Source organism: Ranitomeya variabilis, chromosome 5 (genome assembly GCF_051348905.1).
Source record: "Ranitomeya variabilis isolate aRanVar5 chromosome 5, aRanVar5.hap1, whole genome shotgun sequence".
NCBI classification, from domain to species: Eukaryota; Metazoa; Chordata; class Amphibia; order Anura; family Dendrobatidae; genus Ranitomeya; species Ranitomeya variabilis.
This window is the reverse complement of record NC_135236.1, coordinates 89,239,709-89,256,422: the sequence shown is the minus strand read 5'-3', so window position 1 is coordinate 89,256,422 and position 16,714 is coordinate 89,239,709. Positions and strand designations below refer to the sequence as shown.

The window sequence follows — 16,714 nt, the reverse complement described above, 5'->3', positions numbered from 1 at the left end:
TTCAAAAACCGTTTACATTTTTCAATTATAATTTTTGATTTTGATATTTGCCAATATTGTGTGGTTGAAAGCATATCCATATCTTAGAAAAGATACTCTTTGTTATTTGGGTCATAAATGACGATGCAAACAATTAAGATGCTATGTTTGTCGGCCCCACACAATTGCGTGTTAACACTTCTCTCAGTACATGGAAAGGATCGTTGTAAAGGGTAGAGGTTTGCAAGAACTAATTTACAAAGAAACAACACAAGGAGAACAGTTTACACCTGCACCATCAACCTTCCATGAGAAACTGTTGGAAAGGGAAATCAACAAGCACCCCAGATGGGACTTGAACCCACAATCCCTGGCTTAGGAGGCCAGTGCCTTATCCATTAGGCCACTGGGGCTTGATGGAGTAGCTTAAAAATCCAGACTTTCTTTGGTTACCACAAGAGTGAATCACTCACTTTTGATTGAGTTATCAAGGACGATCTTGTACGTTTGAACTCCAAATTGAAACAAACCGTCCGAATGCACATGCATCTTTATTTTAGAAGAGAGCCAGGGCTAACTTTGTCGGGTCACTGTACGTTATCAATGCCGATGATGGAAAGTTTATTGGACTGCCAGAAGCCTGAAAAACTAAATAGATATCTTCCACATTTCCCTTTCAATTATGACACCAGATTACGGTGGGACTCAATAGACTTGTCCAACCTGCGGCAATTTAAAAAAATACAAAAATTTAAACAACAAATATCTCGTTGAAATTTCTCTCTTAATCTTGACACTAGATCATGAACCGATTCAACGACTTCAGTAGTAAAAAATACAAAACGAAGGCAAGAATAGAATGCTCCAGGTGAGGGTCGAACTCACAACCTCGGCATCACTCGACAGTTACTGCTTTATAAGTACCGCGCGCTGACCGATTGCGCCACTGGAGCTGACTGGGTACACCGCTATGACATAAATTTGATAAAAAAAAAAAATTGAAATGGGATAGTTCTTCAGAAAATTAATGATTGCTTACATCAGGTTTCTAAGGTTTTATTATAATGTTTGACAATATATATTTTACCATATCACAATCTTTATTAAAAATGAAAATGAGAAATTTATACACTGGACGCTGGGTCATTTTAGACTCAAACATCCTGTTTTTTTTTTTGTTTTTTTTTTCTTCAGGAAATGCGCACTTACATTTGCTGCAATGAACAGACATTGACGATATAAAAAATTCTTCTGAATTCAGGGGCTGCAGGGTCATCTGTGACATCACCTTTTGTGATTCCTAGATCCTGTGTTAACAGCTGCGTAAAGAGGTGTTGTCAGTCTTTGTAACCATACCTCTGATATTAAGCAAAACTGCTCTAGAACGACAGGATGTTTGAGTCCAAAATATTCCCAGTGGCCAGGGTGAAAATTGAAAGATTACTCATTTTGTTTTGTAAGAAAGAACATGATATGAAAAAAAGAACGTTGTCCAAAATGTTTCAAAAACCGTTTACATTTTTCAATTATAATTTTTGATTTTGATATTTGCCAATATTGTGTGGTTGAAAGCATATCCATATCTTAGAAAAGATACTATTTGTTATTTGGGTCATAAATGATGGAGTTTGAACTCCAAATTGAAACAAACCGTCCGAATGCACATGCATCTTTATTTTAGAAGAGAGCCAGGGCTAACTTTGTCGGGTCACTGTACGTTATCAATGCCGATGATGGAAAGTTTATTGGACTGCCAGAAGCCTGAAAAACTAAATAGATATCTTCCACATTTCCCTTTCAATTATGACACCAGATTACGGTGGGACTCAATAGACTTGTCCAACCTGCGGCAATTTAAAAAAATACAAAAATTTAAACAACAAATATCTCGTTGAAATTTCTCTCTTAATCTTGACACTAGATCATGAACCGATTCAACGACTTCAGTAGTAAAAAATACAAAACGAAGGCAAGAATAGAATGCTCCAGGTGAGGGTCGAACTCACAACCTCGGCATCACTCGACAGTTACTGCTTTATAAGTACCGCGCGCTGACCGATTGCGCCACTGGAGCTGACTGGGTACACCGCTATGACATAAATTTGATTAAAAAAAAAAATTGAAATGGGATAGTTCTTCAGAAAATTAATGATTGCTTACAACAGGTTTCTAAGGTTTTATTATAATGTTTGACAATATATATTTTACCATATCACAATCTTTATTAAAAATGAAAATGAGAAATTTATACACTGGACGCTGGGTCATTTTAGACTCAAACATCCTGTTTTTTTTTTTTGTTTTTTTTTTCTTCAGGAAATGCGCACTTACATTTGCTGCAATGAACAGACATTGACGATATAAAAAATTCTTCTGAATTCAGGGCCTGCAGGGTCATCTGTGACATCACCTTTTGTGATTCCTAGATCCTGTGTTAACAGCTGCGTAAAGAGGTGTTGTCAGTCTTTGTAACCATACCTCTGATATTAAGCAAAACTGCTCTAGAACGACAGGATGTTTGAGTCCAAAATATTCCCAGTGGCCAGGGTGAAAATTGAAAGATTATGGACATCTTTGATCTTTTGTTGTTTTATGAAAAAATTATATAGATATAGAAGAGGTTCCTGATTGGGCATGGAGGCCAATTCCATTTTTGGCCATTCCAGACCATCAGTATTTTTGAACCATGACTTAGTTTGGTCAAGTATAATGGAATGGTAATATGCATTTATGTCAGGTAAAGCTATTCCACCACTTTCCCTAGAGCGAATCAAAATTTGTTTTTTTATTCTGGTCTTCCCCCCAGACCATATATATTTATTCATTTGGTTTGTTAATTTTTGTAGAATAGATTTGGGAAGTGGTAGGGGGACATTTCTAAAGAAATATAGGATTTTAGGAAGGACAAACATTTTATATAAGGTGACTCTCCCAAGCCACGAGGAAGGGGATTTTGAGATGGTTTTAATAACTTTCTCCACCTCACTATGGACATGTTCAGCATTGATCCTATATAGTCTATCTATACCGTCAGTCAACAAAATGCCAAGATACGGGGTCTGAGTGCGGTCCCAGATGAAAGGATAGGAACCGCGCAGAAGTCGCTTCATCTGAAGTGACAGGTAGAGAGACAACACTATAGTTTTTGAATAATTCAATTTATAAAAGGACACTTTACCAAAATCATTTATGATTTCCCAGACACGTTTGATTGAATTAACTGGATCCGACAATGTAAGGATAATGTCGTCTGCGTATAGTCCGATTTTGTGATCAGTGTTATCTGAGCGTATACCTCTAACTTCCTCAGAATTCCTGATGTATTGTGCTAATGGTTCCAGACTAAGGATAAAAATCAGAGGGGAAAGTGGGCACCCCTGTCTGGTTCAAAGATGTCCATAATCCCATCATCAGGGCATCGATTGAGAGCTGGCTATACTTTCAATCCCAAAAATCTAACAAACTTCCTTATTTTATTAAACCACTTCCCATCTCATTTTTACTTCCAATTAGACCCTCACTTAGATTCCGCTATGAGCTTTGGTCGAGACAGGGGATTAAATCCATTTATGACTTGGTGGAAGATAATCATTTTATTCCCTTTCATATACTAAAAGACAAATTCAAAATTAATAGTAGTGAATTCATGGATTATTATTTTCTTAAAGAAGAATATAAAAAACAGATAGGCATACCCAAGAAAATATTTTTCAACCAAACTGCTATTAACTTCCTTACAAATCCACCTCCAAAAACCAAGAGCTGTTTGAGTGCCTTTTACAATATCTTAACTGACAAATATACTTTTAGTAGCTCGGGTCCTTTTGAAAAATGGGAACAAAGTTTAAATGTAAAAATTTCGCCACTTCAATGGTCACAGTCCTTTAAATTAGCGACGAAGGCCTCCAGATGCTCAAATACTCTTGAAACTCATTACAAATTGACCCAGAGATATTATTTGACTCCTAATAGACTGAAACATTTTGTTAAAGACCATGATGGAATGTGTTGGAGGAAATGTGGACAATCAGCAAATCTATTACATACTTTCTGGTCCTGTCCCCTTCTTGCAAATTTTTGGTCTGAAGTTTTTGTGATTATTTCTTTTTTGATTAAAAAAACCATCTCTCCACGTCCTGATATAGCTCTACTACTCATTAATCTAAACCACCTCAAATCGGACAAATTTTTAACCAGTCATATTTTCATGTCTGCAAGTTATTTGATTGCCAGGGAGTGGAATAGTGTTCGTCCCCCTAATGTGAAACATTTAATATTGTTGATTGACAAACATTTTGTATACGAAAAAATTTACTATACAAGCCTTCTCTCTGAGGATCGCTTTCAGATCAGATGGGGTAAATGGCTACAGTTGAAGGAAAAACTTGATGTTTTCTTTTACTAAATGAACATTTATACTTACTGTGGACGTGTATCCATTACAGTTATCCAGATTGTTTGTACTGTCGTATGTATTCTTTAGATACAGTCAAAGAGCTATTTGACGATTCTTCTTTTTCGGGGTGTACAATTATACCTGTTGTAGACATTTTCACTACAGTCACTTAGACATTGTTTATGTCATTGTTTATTTTTTCTTCTGTTCATTTTTGTTATATACCCAATAAAAACTAATTTTGAAGAAATGGAAAAAAAAAAAAAAAATTGAAAGATTACTCATTTTGTTTTGTAAGAAAGAACATGATATGAAAAAAAGAACGTTGTCCAAAATGTTTCAAAAACCGTTTACATTTTTCAATTATAATTTTTGATTTTGATATTTGCCAATATTGTGTGGTTGAAAGCATATCCATATCTTAGAAAAGATACTCTTTGTTATTTGGGTCATAAATGATGATGCAAACAATTAAGATGCTATGTTTGTCGGCCCCACACAATTGCGTGTTAACACTTCTCTCAGTACATGGAAAGGATCGTTGTAAAGGGTAGAGGTTTGCAAGAACTAATTTACAAAGAAACAACACAAGGAGAACAGTTTACACCTGCACCATCAACCTTCCATGAGAAACTGTTGGAAAGGGAAATCAACAAGCACCTCAGATGGGACTTGAACCCACAATCCCTGGCTTAGGAGGCCAGTGCCTTATCCATTAGGCCACTGGGGCTTGATGGAGTAGCTTAAAAATCCAGACTTTCTTTGGTTACCACAAGAGTGAATCACTCACTTTTGATTGAGTTATCAAGGACGATCTTGTACGTTTGAACTCCAAATTGAAACAAACCGTCCGAATGCACATGCATCTTTATTTTAGAAGAGAGCCAGGGCTAACTTTGTCGGGTCACTGTACGTTATCAATGCCGATGATGGAAAGTTTATTGGACTGCCAGAAGCCTGAAAAACTAAATAGATATCTTCCACATTTCCCTTTCAATTATGACACCAGATTACGGTGGGACTCAATAGACTTGTCCAACCTGCGGCAATTTAAAAAAATACAAAAATTTAAACAACAAATATCTCGTTGAAATTTCTCTCTTAATCTTGACACTAGATCATGAACCGATTCAACGACTTCAGTAGTAAAAAATACAAAACGAAGGCAAGAATAGAATGCTCCAGGTGAGGGTCGAACTCACAACCTCGGCATCACTCGACAGTTACTGCTTTATAAGTACCGCGCGCTGACCGATTGCGCCACTGGAGCTGACTGGGTACACCGCTATGACATAAATTTGATAAAAAAAAAAAATTGAAATGGGATAGTTCTTCAGAAAATTAATGATTGCTTACATCAGGTTTCTAAGGTTTTATTATAATGTTTGACAATATATATTTTACCATATCACAATCTTTATTAAAAATGAAAATGAGAAATTTATACACTGGACGCTGGGTCATTTTAGACTCAAACATCCTGTTTTTTTTTTTTTGTTTTTTTTTCTTCAGGAAATGCGCACTTACATTTGCTGCAATGAACAGACATTGACGATATAAAAAATTCTTCTGAATTCAGGGGCTGCAGGGTCATCTGTGACATCACCTTTTGTGATTCCTAGATCCTGTGTTAACAGCTGCGTAAAGAGGTGTTGTCAGTCTTTGTAACCATACCTCTGATATTAAGCAAAACTGCTCTAGAACGACAGGATGTTTGAGTCCAAAATATTCCCAGTGGCCAGGGTGAAAATTGAAAGATTACTCATTTTGTTTTGTAAGAAAGAACATGATATGAAAAAAAGAACGTTGTCCAAAATGTTTCAAAAACCGTTTACATTTTTCAATTATAATTTTTGATTTTGATATTTGCCAATATTGTGTGGTTGAAAGCATATCCATATCTTAGAAAAGATACTATTTGTTATTTGGGTCATAAATGATGGAGTTTGAACTCCAAATTGAAACAAACCGTCCGAATGCACATGCATCTTTATTTTAGAAGAGAGCCAGGGCTAACTTTGTCGGGTCACTGTACGTTATCAATGCCGATGATGGAAAGTTTATTGGACTGCCAGAAGCCTGAAAAACTAAATAGATATCTTCCACATTTCCCTTTCAATTATGACACCAGATTACGGTGGGACTCAATAGACTTGTCCAACCTGCGGCAATTTAAAAAAATACAAAAATTTAAACAACAAATATCTCGTTGAAATTTCTCTCTTAATCTTGACACTAGATCATGAACCGATTCAACGACTTCAGTAGTAAAAAATACAAAACGAAGGCAAGAATAGAATGCTCCAGGTGAGGGTCGAACTCACAACCTCGGCATCACTCGACAGTTACTGCTTTATAAGTACCGCGCGCTGACCGATTGCGCCACTGGAGCTGACTGGGTACACCGCTATGACATAAATTTGATTAAAAAAAAAAATTGAAATGGGATAGTTCTTCAGAAAATTAATGATTGCTTACAACAGGTTTCTAAGGTTTTATTATAATGTTTGACAATATATATTTTACCATATCACAATCTTTATTAAAAATGAAAATGAGAAATTTATACACTGGACGCTGGGTCATTTTAGACTCAAACATCCTGTTTTTCTTTTTTTGTTTTTTTTTTCTTCAGGAAATGCGCACTTACATTTGCTGCAATGAACAGACATTGACGATATAAAAAATTCTTCTGAATTCAGGGCCTGCAGGGTCATCTGTGACATCACCTTTTGTGATTCCTAGATCCTGTGTTAACAGCTGCGTAAAGAGGTGTTGTCAGTCTTTGTAACCATACCTCTGATATTAAGCAAAACTGCTCTAGAACGACAGGATGTTTGAGTCCAAAATATTCCCAGTGGCCAGGGTGAAAATTGAAAGATTATGGACATCTTTGATCTTTTGTTGTTTTATGAAAAAATTATATAGATATAGAAGAGGTTCCTGATTGGGCATGGAGGCCAATTCCATTTTTGGCCATTCCAGACCATCAGTATTTTTGAACCATGACTTAGTTTGGTCAAGTATAATGGAATGGTAATATGCATTTATGTCAGGTAAAGCTATTCCACCACTTTCCCTAGAGCGAATCAAAATTTGTTTTTTTATTCTGGTCTTCCCCCCAGACCATATATATTTATTCATTTGGTTTGTTAATTTTTGTAGAATAGATTTGGGAAGTGGTAGGGGGACATTTCTAAAGAAATATAGGATTTTAGGAAGGACAAACATTTTATATAAGGTGACTCTCCCAAGCCACGAGGAAGGGGATTTTGAGATGGTTTTAATAACTTTCTCCACCTCACTATGGACATGTTCAGCATTGATCCTATATAGTCTATCTATACCGTCAGTCAACAAAATGCCAAGATACGGGGTCTGAGTGCGGTCCCAGATGAAAGGATAGGAACCGCGCAGAAGTCGCTTCATCTGAAGTGACAGGTAGAGAGACAACACTATAGTTTTTGAATAATTCAATTTATAAAAGGACACTTTACCAAAATCATTTATGATTTCCCAGACACGTTTGATTGAATTAACTGGATCCGACAATGTAAGGATAATGTCGTCTGCGTATAGTCCGATTTTGTGATCAGTGTTATCTGAGCGTATACCTCTAACTTCCTCAGAATTCCTGATGTATTGTGCTAATGGTTCCAGACTAAGGATAAAAATCAGAGGGGAAAGTGGGCACCCCTGTCTGGTTCAAAGATGTCCATAATCCCATCATCAGGGCATCGATTGAGAGCTGGCTATACTTTCAATCCCAAAAATCTAACAAACTTCCTTATTTTATTAAACCACTTCCCATCTCATTTTTACTTCCAATTAGACCCTCACTTAGATTCCGCTATGAGCTTTGGTCGAGACAGGGGATTAAATCCATTTATGACTTGGTGGAAGATAATCATTTTATTCCCTTTCATATACTAAAAGACAAATTCAAAATTAATAGTAGTGAATTCATGGATTATTATTTTCTTAAAGAAGAATATAAAAAACAGATAGGCATACCCAAGAAAATATTTTTCAACCAAACTGCTATTAACTTCCTTACAAATCCACCTCCAAAAACCAAGAGCTGTTTGAGTGCCTTTTACAATATCTTAACTGACAAATATACTTTTAGTAGCTCGGGTCCTTTTGAAAAATGGGAACAAAGTTTAAATGTAAAAATTTCGCCACTTCAATGGTCACAGTCCTTTAAATTAGCGACGAAGGCCTCCAGATGCTCAAATACTCTTGAAACTCATTACAAATTGACCCAGAGATATTATTTGACTCCTAATAGACTGAAACATTTTGTTAAAGACCATGATGGAATGTGTTGGAGGAAATGTGGACAATCAGCAAATCTATTACATACTTTCTGGTCCTGTCCCCTTCTTGCAAATTTTTGGTCTGAAGTTTTTGTGATTATTTCTTTTTTGATTAAAAAAACCATCTCTCCACGTCCTGATATAGCTCTACTACTCATTAATCTAAACCACCTCAAATCGGACAAATTTTTAACCAGTCATATTTTCATGTCTGCAAGTTATTTGATTGCCAGGGAGTGGAATAGTGTTCGTCCCCCTAATGTGAAACATTTAATATTGTTGATTGACAAACATTTTGTATACGAAAAAATTTACTATACAAGCCTTCTCTCTGAGGATCGCTTTCAGATCAGATGGGGTAAATGGCTACAGTTGAAGGAAAAACTTGATGTTTTCTTTTACTAAATGAACATTTATACTTACTGTGGACGTGTATCCATTACAGTTATCCAGATTGTTTGTACTGTCGTATGTATTCTTTAGATACAGTCAAAGAGCTATTTGACGATTCTTCTTTTTCGGGGTGTACAATTATACCTGTTGTAGACATTTTCACTACAGTCACTTAGACATTGTTTATGTCATTGTTTATTTTTTCTTCTGTTCATTTTTGTTATATACCCAATAAAAACTAATTTTGAAGAAATGGAAAAAAAAAAAAAAAATTGAAAGATTACTCATTTTGTTTTGTAAGAAAGAACATGATATGAAAAAAAGAACGTTGTCCAAAATGTTTCAAAAACCGTTTACATTTTTCAATTATAATTTTTGATTTTGATATTTGCCAATATTGTGTGGTTGAAAGCATATCCATATCTTAGAAAAGATACTCTTTGTTATTTGGGTCATAAATGATGATGCAAACAATTAAGATGCTATGTTTGTCGGCCCCACACAATTGCGTGTTAACACTTCTCTCAGTACATGGAAAGGATCGTTGTAAAGGGTAGAGGTTTGCAAGAACTAATTTACAAAGAAACAACACAAGGAGAACAGTTTACACCTGCACCATCAACCTTCCATGAGAAACTGTTGGAAAGGGAAATCAACAAGCACCTCAGATGGGACTTGAACCCACAATCCCTGGCTTAGGAGGCCAGTGCCTTATCCATTAGGCCACTGGGGCTTGATGGAGTAGCTTAAAAATCCAGACTTTCTTTGGTTACCACAAGAGTGAATCACTCACTTTTGATTGAGTTATCAAGGACGATCTTGTACGTTTGAACTCCAAATTGAAACAAACCGTCCGAATGCACATGCATCTTTATTTTAGAAGAGAGCCAGGGCTAACTTTGTCGGGTCACTGTACGTTATCAATGCCGATGATGGAAAGTTTATTGGACTGCCAGAAGCCTGAAAAACTAAATAGATATCTTCCACATTTCCCTTTCAATTATGACACCAGATTACGGTGGGACTCAATAGACTTGTCCAACCTGCGGCAATTTAAAAAAATACAAAAATTTAAACAACAAATATCTCGTTGAAATTTCTCTCTTAATCTTGACACTAGATCATGAACCGATTCAACGACTTCAGTAGTAAAAAATACAAAACGAAGGCAAGAATAGAATGCTCCAGGTGAGGGTCGAACTCACAACCTCGGCATCACTCGACAGTTACTGCTTTATAAGTACCGCGCGCTGACCGATTGCGCCACTGGAGCTGACTGGGTACACTGCTATGACATAAATTTGATTAAAAAAAAAATTGAAATGGGATAGTTCTTCAGAAAATTAATGATTGCTTACAACAGGTTTCTAAGGTTTTATTATAATGTTTGACAATATATATTTTACCATTTCACAATCTTTATTAAAAATGAAAATGAGAAATTTATACACTGGACGCTGGGTCATTTTAGACTCAAACATCCTGTTTTTTTTGTTTTTTTTCTTCAGGAAATGCGCACTTACATTTGCTGCAATGAACAGACATTGACGATATAAAAAATTCTTCTGAATTCAGGGGCTGCAGGGTCATCTGTGACATCACCTTTTGTGATTCCTAGATCCTGTGTTAACAGCTGCGTAAAGAGGTGTTGTCAGTCTTTGTAACCATACCTCTGATATTAAGCAAAACTGCTCTAGAACGACAGGATGTTTGAGTCCAAAATATTCCCAGTGGCCAGGGTGAAAATTGAAAGATTACTCATTTTGTTTTGTAAGAAAGAACATGATATGAAAAAAAGAACGTTGTCCAAAATGTTTCAAAAACCGTTTACATTTTTCAATTATAATTTTTGATTTTGATATTTGCCAATATTGTGTGGTTGAAAGCATATCCATATCTTAGAAAAGATACTCTTTGTTATTTGGGTCATAAATGATGATGCAAACAATTAAGATGCTATGTTTGTCGGCCCCACACAATTGCGTGTTAACACTTCTCTCAGTACATGGAAAGGATCGTTGTAAAGGGTAGAGGTTTGCAAGAACTAATTTACAAAGAAACAACACAAGGAGAACAGTTTACACCTGCACCATCAACCTTCCATGAGAAACTGTTGGAAAGGGAAATCAACAAGCACCCCAGATGGGACTTGAACCCACAATCCCTGGCTTAGGAGGCCAGTGCCTTATCCATTAGGCCACTGGGGCTTGATGGAGTAGATTAAAAATCCAGACTTTCTTTGGTTACCACAAGAGTGAATCACTCACTTTTGATTGAGTTATCAAGGACGATCTTGTACGTTTGAACTCCAAATTGAAACAAACCGTCCGAATGCACATGCATCTTTATTTTAGAAGAGAGCCAGGGCTAACTTTGTCGGGTCACTGTACGTTATCAATGCCGATGATGGAAAGTTTATTGGACTGCCAGAAGCCTGAAAAACTAAATAGATATCTTCCACATTTCCCTTTCAATTATGACACCAGATTACGGTGGGACTCAATAGACTTGTCCAACCTGCGGCAATTTAAAAAAATACAAAAATTTAAACAACAAATATCTCGTTGAAATTTCTCTCTTAATCTTGACACTAGATCATGAACCGATTCAACGACTTCAGTAGTAAAAAATACAAAACGAAGGCAAGAATAGAATGCTCCAGGTGAGGGTCGAACTCACAACCTCGGCATCACTCGACAGTTACTGCTTTATAAGTACCGCGCGCTGACCGATTGCGCCACTGGAGCTGACTGGGTACACCGCTATGACATAAATTTGATTAAAAAAAAAATTGAAATGGGATAGTTCTTCAGAAAATTAATGATTGCTTACAACAGGTTTCTAAGGTTTTATTATAATGTTTGACAATAAATATTTTACCATATCACAATCTTTATTAAAAATGAAAATGAGAAATTTATACACTGGACGCTGGGTCATTTTAGACTCAAACATCCTGTTTTTTTTTTTTGTTTTTTTTTCTTCAGGAAATGCGCACTTACATTTGCTGCAATGAACAGACATTGACGATATAAAAAATTCTTCTGAATTCAGGGGCTGCAGGGTCATCTGTGACATCACCTTTTGTGATTCCTAGATCCTGTGTTAACAGCTGCGTACAGAGGTGTTGTCAGTCTTTGTAACCATACCTCTGATATTAAGCAAAACTGCTCTAGAACGACAGGATGTTTGAGTCCAAAATATTCCCAGTGGCCAGGGTGAAAATTGAAAGATTACTCATTTTGTTTTGTAAGAAAGAACATGATATGAAAAAAGAACGTTGTCCAAAATGTTTCAAAAACCGTTTACATTTTTCAATTATAATTTTTGATTTTGATATTTGCCAATATTGTGTGGTTGAAAGCATATCCATATCTTAGAAAAGATACTCTTTGTTATTTGGGTCATAAATGACGATGCAAACAATTAAGATGCTATGTTTGTCGGCCCCACACAATTGCGTGTTAACACTTCTCTCAGTACATGGAAAGGATCGTTGTAAAGGGTAGAGGTTTGCAAGAACTAATTTACAAAGAAACAACACAAGGAGAACAGTTTACACCTGCACCATCAACCTTCCATGAGAAACTGTTGGAAAGGGAAATCAACAAGCACCCCAGATGGGACTTGAACCCACAATCCCTGGCTTAGGAGGCCAGTGCCTTATCCATTAGGCCACTGGGGCTTGATGGAGTAGCTTAAAAATCCAGACTTTCTTTGGTTACCACAAGAGTGAATCACTCACTTTTGATTGAGTTATCAAGGACGATCTTGTACGTTTGAACTCCAAATTGAAACAAACCGTCCGAATGCACATGCATCTTTATTTTAGAAGAGAGCCAGGGCTAACTTTGTCGGGTCACTGTACGTTATCAATGCCGATGATGGAAAGTTTATTGGACTGCCAGAAGCCTGAAAAACTAAATAGATATCTTCCACATTTCCCTTTCAATTATGACACCAGATTACGGTGGGACTCAATAGACTTGTCCAACCTGCGGCAATTTAAAAAAATACAAAAATTTAAACAACAAATATCTCGTTGAAATTTCTCTCTTAATCTTGACACTAGATCATGAACCGATTCAACGACTTCAGTAGTAAAAAATACAAAACGAAGGCAAGAATAGAATGCTCCAGGTGAGGGTCGAACTCACAACCTCGGCATCACTCGACAGTTACTGCTTTATAAGTACCGCGCGCTGACCGATTGCGCCACTGGAGCTGACTGGGTACACTGCTATGACATAAATTTGATTAAAAAAAAAATTGAAATGGGATAGTTCTTCAGAAAATTAATGATTGCTTACAACAGGTTTCTAAGGTTTTATTATAATGTTTGACAATAAATATTTTACCATATCACAATCTTTATTAAAAATGAAAATGAGAAATTTATACACTGGACGCTGGGTCATTTTAGACTCAAACATCCTGTTTTTTTTTTTGTTTTTTTTTTCTTCAGGAAATGCGCACTTACATTTGCTGCAATGAACAGACATTGACGATATAAAAAATTCTTCTGAATTCAGGGGCTGCAGGGTCATCTGTGACATCACCTTTTGTGATTCCTAGATCCTGTGTTAACAGCTGCGTACAGAGGTGTTGTCAGTCTTTGTAACCATACCTCTGATATTAAGCAAAACTGCTCTAGAACGACAGGATGTTTGAGTCCAAAATATTCCCAGTGGCCAGGGTGAAAATTGAAAGATTACTCATTTTGTTTTGTAAGAAAGAACATGATATGAAAAAAAGAACGTTGTCCAAAATGTTTCAAAAACCGTTTACATTTTTCAATTATAATTTTTGATTTTGATATTTGCCAATATTGTGTGGTTGAAAGCATATCCATATCTTAGAAAAGATACTCTTTGTTATTTGGGTCATAAATGACGATGCAAACAATTAAGATGCTATGTTTGTCGGCCCCACACAATTGCGTGTTAACACTTCTCTCAGTACATGGAAAGGATCGTTGTAAAGGGTAGAGGTTTGCAAGAACTAATTTACAAAGAAACAACACAAGGAGAACAGTTTACACCTGCACCATCAACCTTCCATGAGAAACTGTTGGAAAGGGAAATCAACAAGCACCCCAGATGGGACTTGAACCCACAATCCCTGGCTTAGGAGGCCAGTGCCTTATCCATTAGGCCACTGGGGCTTGATGAAGTAGCTTAAAAATCCAGACTTTCTTTGGTTACCACAAGAGTGAATCACTCACTTTTGATTGAGTTATCAAGAACGATCTTGTACTTTTGAACTCCAAATTGAAACAAACCGTCCGAATGCACATGCATCTTTATTTTAGAAGAGAGCCAGGGCTAACTTTGTCGGGTCACTGTACGTTATTAATGCCGATGATGGAAAGTTTATTGGACTGCCAGAAGCCTGAAAAACTAAATAGATATCTTCCACATTTCCCTTTCAATTATGACACCAGATTACGGTGGGACTCAATAGACTTGTCCAACCTGCGGCAATTTAAAAAAATACAAAAATTTAAACAACAAATATCTCGTTGAAATTTCTCTCTTAATCTTGACACTAGATCATGAACCGATTCAACGACTTCAGTAGTAAAAAATACAAAACGAAGGCAAGAATAGAATGCTCCAGGTGAGGGTCGAACTCACAACCTCGGCATCACTCGACAGTTACTGCTTTATAAGTACCGCGCGCTGACCGATTGCGCCACTGGAGCTGACTGGGTACACCGCTATGACATAAATTTGATTAAAAAAAAAATTGAAATGGGATAGTTCTTCAGAAAATTAATGATTGCTTACAACAGGTTTCTAAGGTTTTATTATAATGTTTGACAATAAATATTTTACCATATCACAATCTTTATTAAAAATGAAAATGAGAAATTTATACACTGGACGCTGGGTCATTTTAGACTCAAACATCCTGTTTTTTTTTTTGGTTTTTTTTTCTTCAGGAAATGCGCACTTACATTTGCTGCAATGAACAGACATTGACGATATAAAAAATTCTTCTGAATTCAGGGGCTGCAGGGTCATCTGTGACATCACCTTTTGTGATTCCTAGATCCTGTGTTAACAGCTGCGTACAGAGGTGTTGTCAGTCTTTGTAACCATACCTCTGATATTAAGCAAAACTGCTCTAGAACGACAGGATGTTTGAGTCCAAAATATTCCCAGTGGCCAGGGTGAAAATTGAAAGATTACTCATTTTGTTTTGTAAGAAAGAACATGATATGAAAAAAGAACGTTGTCCAAAATGTTTCAAAAACCGTTTACATTTTTCAATTATAATTTTTGATTTTGATATTTGCCAATATTGTGTGGTTGAAAGCATATCCATATCTTAGAAAAGATACTCTTTGTTATTTGGGTCATAAATGACGATGCAAACAATTAAGATGCTATGTTTGTCGGCCCCACACAATTGCGTGTTAACACTTCTCTCAGTACATGGAAAGGATCGTTGTAAAGGGTAGAGGTTTGCAAGAACTAATTTACAAAGAAACAACACAAGGAGAACAGTTTACACCTGCACCATCAACCTTCCATGAGAAACTGTTGGAAAGGGAAATCAACAAGCACCCCAGATGGGACTTGAACCCACAATCCCTGGCTTAGGAGGCCAGTGCCTTATCCATTAGGCCACTGGGGCTTGATGGAGTAGCTTAAAAATCCAGACTTTCTTTGGTTACCACAAGAGTGAATCACTCACTTTTGATTGAGTTATCAAGGACGATCTTGTACGTTTGAACTCCAAATTGAAACAAACCGTCCGAATGCACATGCATCTTTATTTTAGAAGAGAGCCAGGGCTAACTTTGTCGGGTCACTGTACGTTATCAATGCCGATGATGGAAAGTTTATTGGACTGCCAGAAGCCTGAAAAACTAAATAGATATCTTCCACATTTCCCTTTCAATTATGACACCAGATTACGGTGGGACTCAATAGACTTGTCCAACCTGCGGCAATTTAAAAAAATACAAAAATTTAAACAACAAATATCTCGTTGAAATTTCTCTCTTAATCTTGACACTAGATCATGAACCGATTCAACGACTTCAGTAGTAAAAAATACAAAACGAAGGCAAGAATAGAATGCTCCAGGTGAGGGTCGAACTCACAACCTCGGCATCACTCGACAGTTACTGCTTTATAAGTACCGCGCGCTGACCGATTGCGCCACTGGAGCTGACTGGGTACACTGCTATGACATAAATTTGATTAAAAAAAAAATTGAAATGGGATAGTTCTTCAGAAAATTAATGATTGCTTACAACAGGTTTCTAAGGTTTTATTATAATGTTTGACAATAAATATTTTACCATATCACAATCTTTATTAAAAATGAAAATGAGAAATTTATACACTGGACGCTGGGTCATTTTAGACTCAAACATCCTGTTTTTTTTTTTGTTTTTTTTTTCTTCAGGAAATGCGCACTTACATTTGCTGCAATGAACAGACATTGACGATATAAAAAATTCTTCTGAATTCAGGGGCTGCAGGGTCATCTGTGACATCACCTTTTGTGATTCCTAGATCCTGTGTTAACAGCTGCGTACAGAGGTGTTGTCAGTCTTTGTAACCATACCTCTGATATTAAGCAAAACTGCTCTAGAACGACAGGATGTTTG

The 16,714-nt window shown here is 36.5% G+C and overlaps 16 non-coding genes across 16 annotated transcripts; all 16 read right to left on the bottom strand.

The window, feature by feature from the left end:
• Window positions 1-319: 319 nt before the first annotated feature.
• Window positions 320-392, bottom strand: TRNAR-CCU (transfer RNA arginine (anticodon CCU)). Its single transcript has one exon. It is a non-coding gene; the product is annotated as a tRNA-Arg (tRNA).
• A 447-nt stretch (window positions 393-839) lies between these two features.
• TRNAI-UAU (transfer RNA isoleucine (anticodon UAU)) lies at window positions 840-932 on the bottom strand. The gene is given in 2 exon segments: window positions 840-875; window positions 895-932. It is a non-coding gene; the product is annotated as a tRNA-Ile (tRNA).
• Window positions 933-1,960: 1,028 nt separating this feature from the next.
• Window positions 1,961-2,053, bottom strand: TRNAI-UAU (transfer RNA isoleucine (anticodon UAU)). Its single transcript is given in 2 exon segments — window positions 1,961-1,996; window positions 2,016-2,053. It is a non-coding gene; the product is annotated as a tRNA-Ile (tRNA).
• Window positions 2,054-5,032: 2,979 nt separating this feature from the next.
• TRNAR-CCU (transfer RNA arginine (anticodon CCU)) lies at window positions 5,033-5,105 on the bottom strand. Its single transcript has one exon. It is a non-coding gene; the product is annotated as a tRNA-Arg (tRNA).
• A 447-nt stretch (window positions 5,106-5,552) lies between these two features.
• Window positions 5,553-5,645, bottom strand: TRNAI-UAU (transfer RNA isoleucine (anticodon UAU)). The gene is given in 2 exon segments: window positions 5,553-5,588; window positions 5,608-5,645. It is a non-coding gene; the product is annotated as a tRNA-Ile (tRNA).
• Window positions 5,646-6,674: 1,029 nt separating this feature from the next.
• TRNAI-UAU (transfer RNA isoleucine (anticodon UAU)) lies at window positions 6,675-6,767 on the bottom strand. The gene is given in 2 exon segments: window positions 6,675-6,710; window positions 6,730-6,767. It is a non-coding gene; the product is annotated as a tRNA-Ile (tRNA).
• A 2,980-nt stretch (window positions 6,768-9,747) lies between these two features.
• Window positions 9,748-9,820, bottom strand: TRNAR-CCU (transfer RNA arginine (anticodon CCU)). Its single transcript has one exon. It is a non-coding gene; the product is annotated as a tRNA-Arg (tRNA).
• A 447-nt stretch (window positions 9,821-10,267) lies between these two features.
• On the bottom strand, window positions 10,268-10,360 carry TRNAI-UAU (transfer RNA isoleucine (anticodon UAU)). Its single transcript is given in 2 exon segments — window positions 10,268-10,303; window positions 10,323-10,360. It is a non-coding gene; the product is annotated as a tRNA-Ile (tRNA).
• An 861-nt stretch (window positions 10,361-11,221) lies between these two features.
• Window positions 11,222-11,294, bottom strand: TRNAR-CCU (transfer RNA arginine (anticodon CCU)). Its single transcript has one exon. It is a non-coding gene; the product is annotated as a tRNA-Arg (tRNA).
• Window positions 11,295-11,741: 447 nt separating this feature from the next.
• On the bottom strand, window positions 11,742-11,834 carry TRNAI-UAU (transfer RNA isoleucine (anticodon UAU)). Its single transcript is given in 2 exon segments — window positions 11,742-11,777; window positions 11,797-11,834. It is a non-coding gene; the product is annotated as a tRNA-Ile (tRNA).
• Window positions 11,835-12,699: 865 nt separating this feature from the next.
• Window positions 12,700-12,772, bottom strand: TRNAR-CCU (transfer RNA arginine (anticodon CCU)). Its single transcript has one exon. It is a non-coding gene; the product is annotated as a tRNA-Arg (tRNA).
• Window positions 12,773-13,219: 447 nt separating this feature from the next.
• On the bottom strand, window positions 13,220-13,312 carry TRNAI-UAU (transfer RNA isoleucine (anticodon UAU)). Its single transcript is given in 2 exon segments — window positions 13,220-13,255; window positions 13,275-13,312. It is a non-coding gene; the product is annotated as a tRNA-Ile (tRNA).
• Window positions 13,313-14,178: 866 nt separating this feature from the next.
• TRNAR-CCU (transfer RNA arginine (anticodon CCU)) lies at window positions 14,179-14,251 on the bottom strand. Its single transcript has one exon. It is a non-coding gene; the product is annotated as a tRNA-Arg (tRNA).
• A 447-nt stretch (window positions 14,252-14,698) lies between these two features.
• On the bottom strand, window positions 14,699-14,791 carry TRNAI-UAU (transfer RNA isoleucine (anticodon UAU)). Its single transcript is given in 2 exon segments — window positions 14,699-14,734; window positions 14,754-14,791. It is a non-coding gene; the product is annotated as a tRNA-Ile (tRNA).
• An 865-nt stretch (window positions 14,792-15,656) lies between these two features.
• TRNAR-CCU (transfer RNA arginine (anticodon CCU)) lies at window positions 15,657-15,729 on the bottom strand. Its single transcript has one exon. It is a non-coding gene; the product is annotated as a tRNA-Arg (tRNA).
• A 447-nt stretch (window positions 15,730-16,176) lies between these two features.
• On the bottom strand, window positions 16,177-16,269 carry TRNAI-UAU (transfer RNA isoleucine (anticodon UAU)). Its single transcript is given in 2 exon segments — window positions 16,177-16,212; window positions 16,232-16,269. It is a non-coding gene; the product is annotated as a tRNA-Ile (tRNA).
• Window positions 16,270-16,714: the final 445 nt, after the last annotated feature.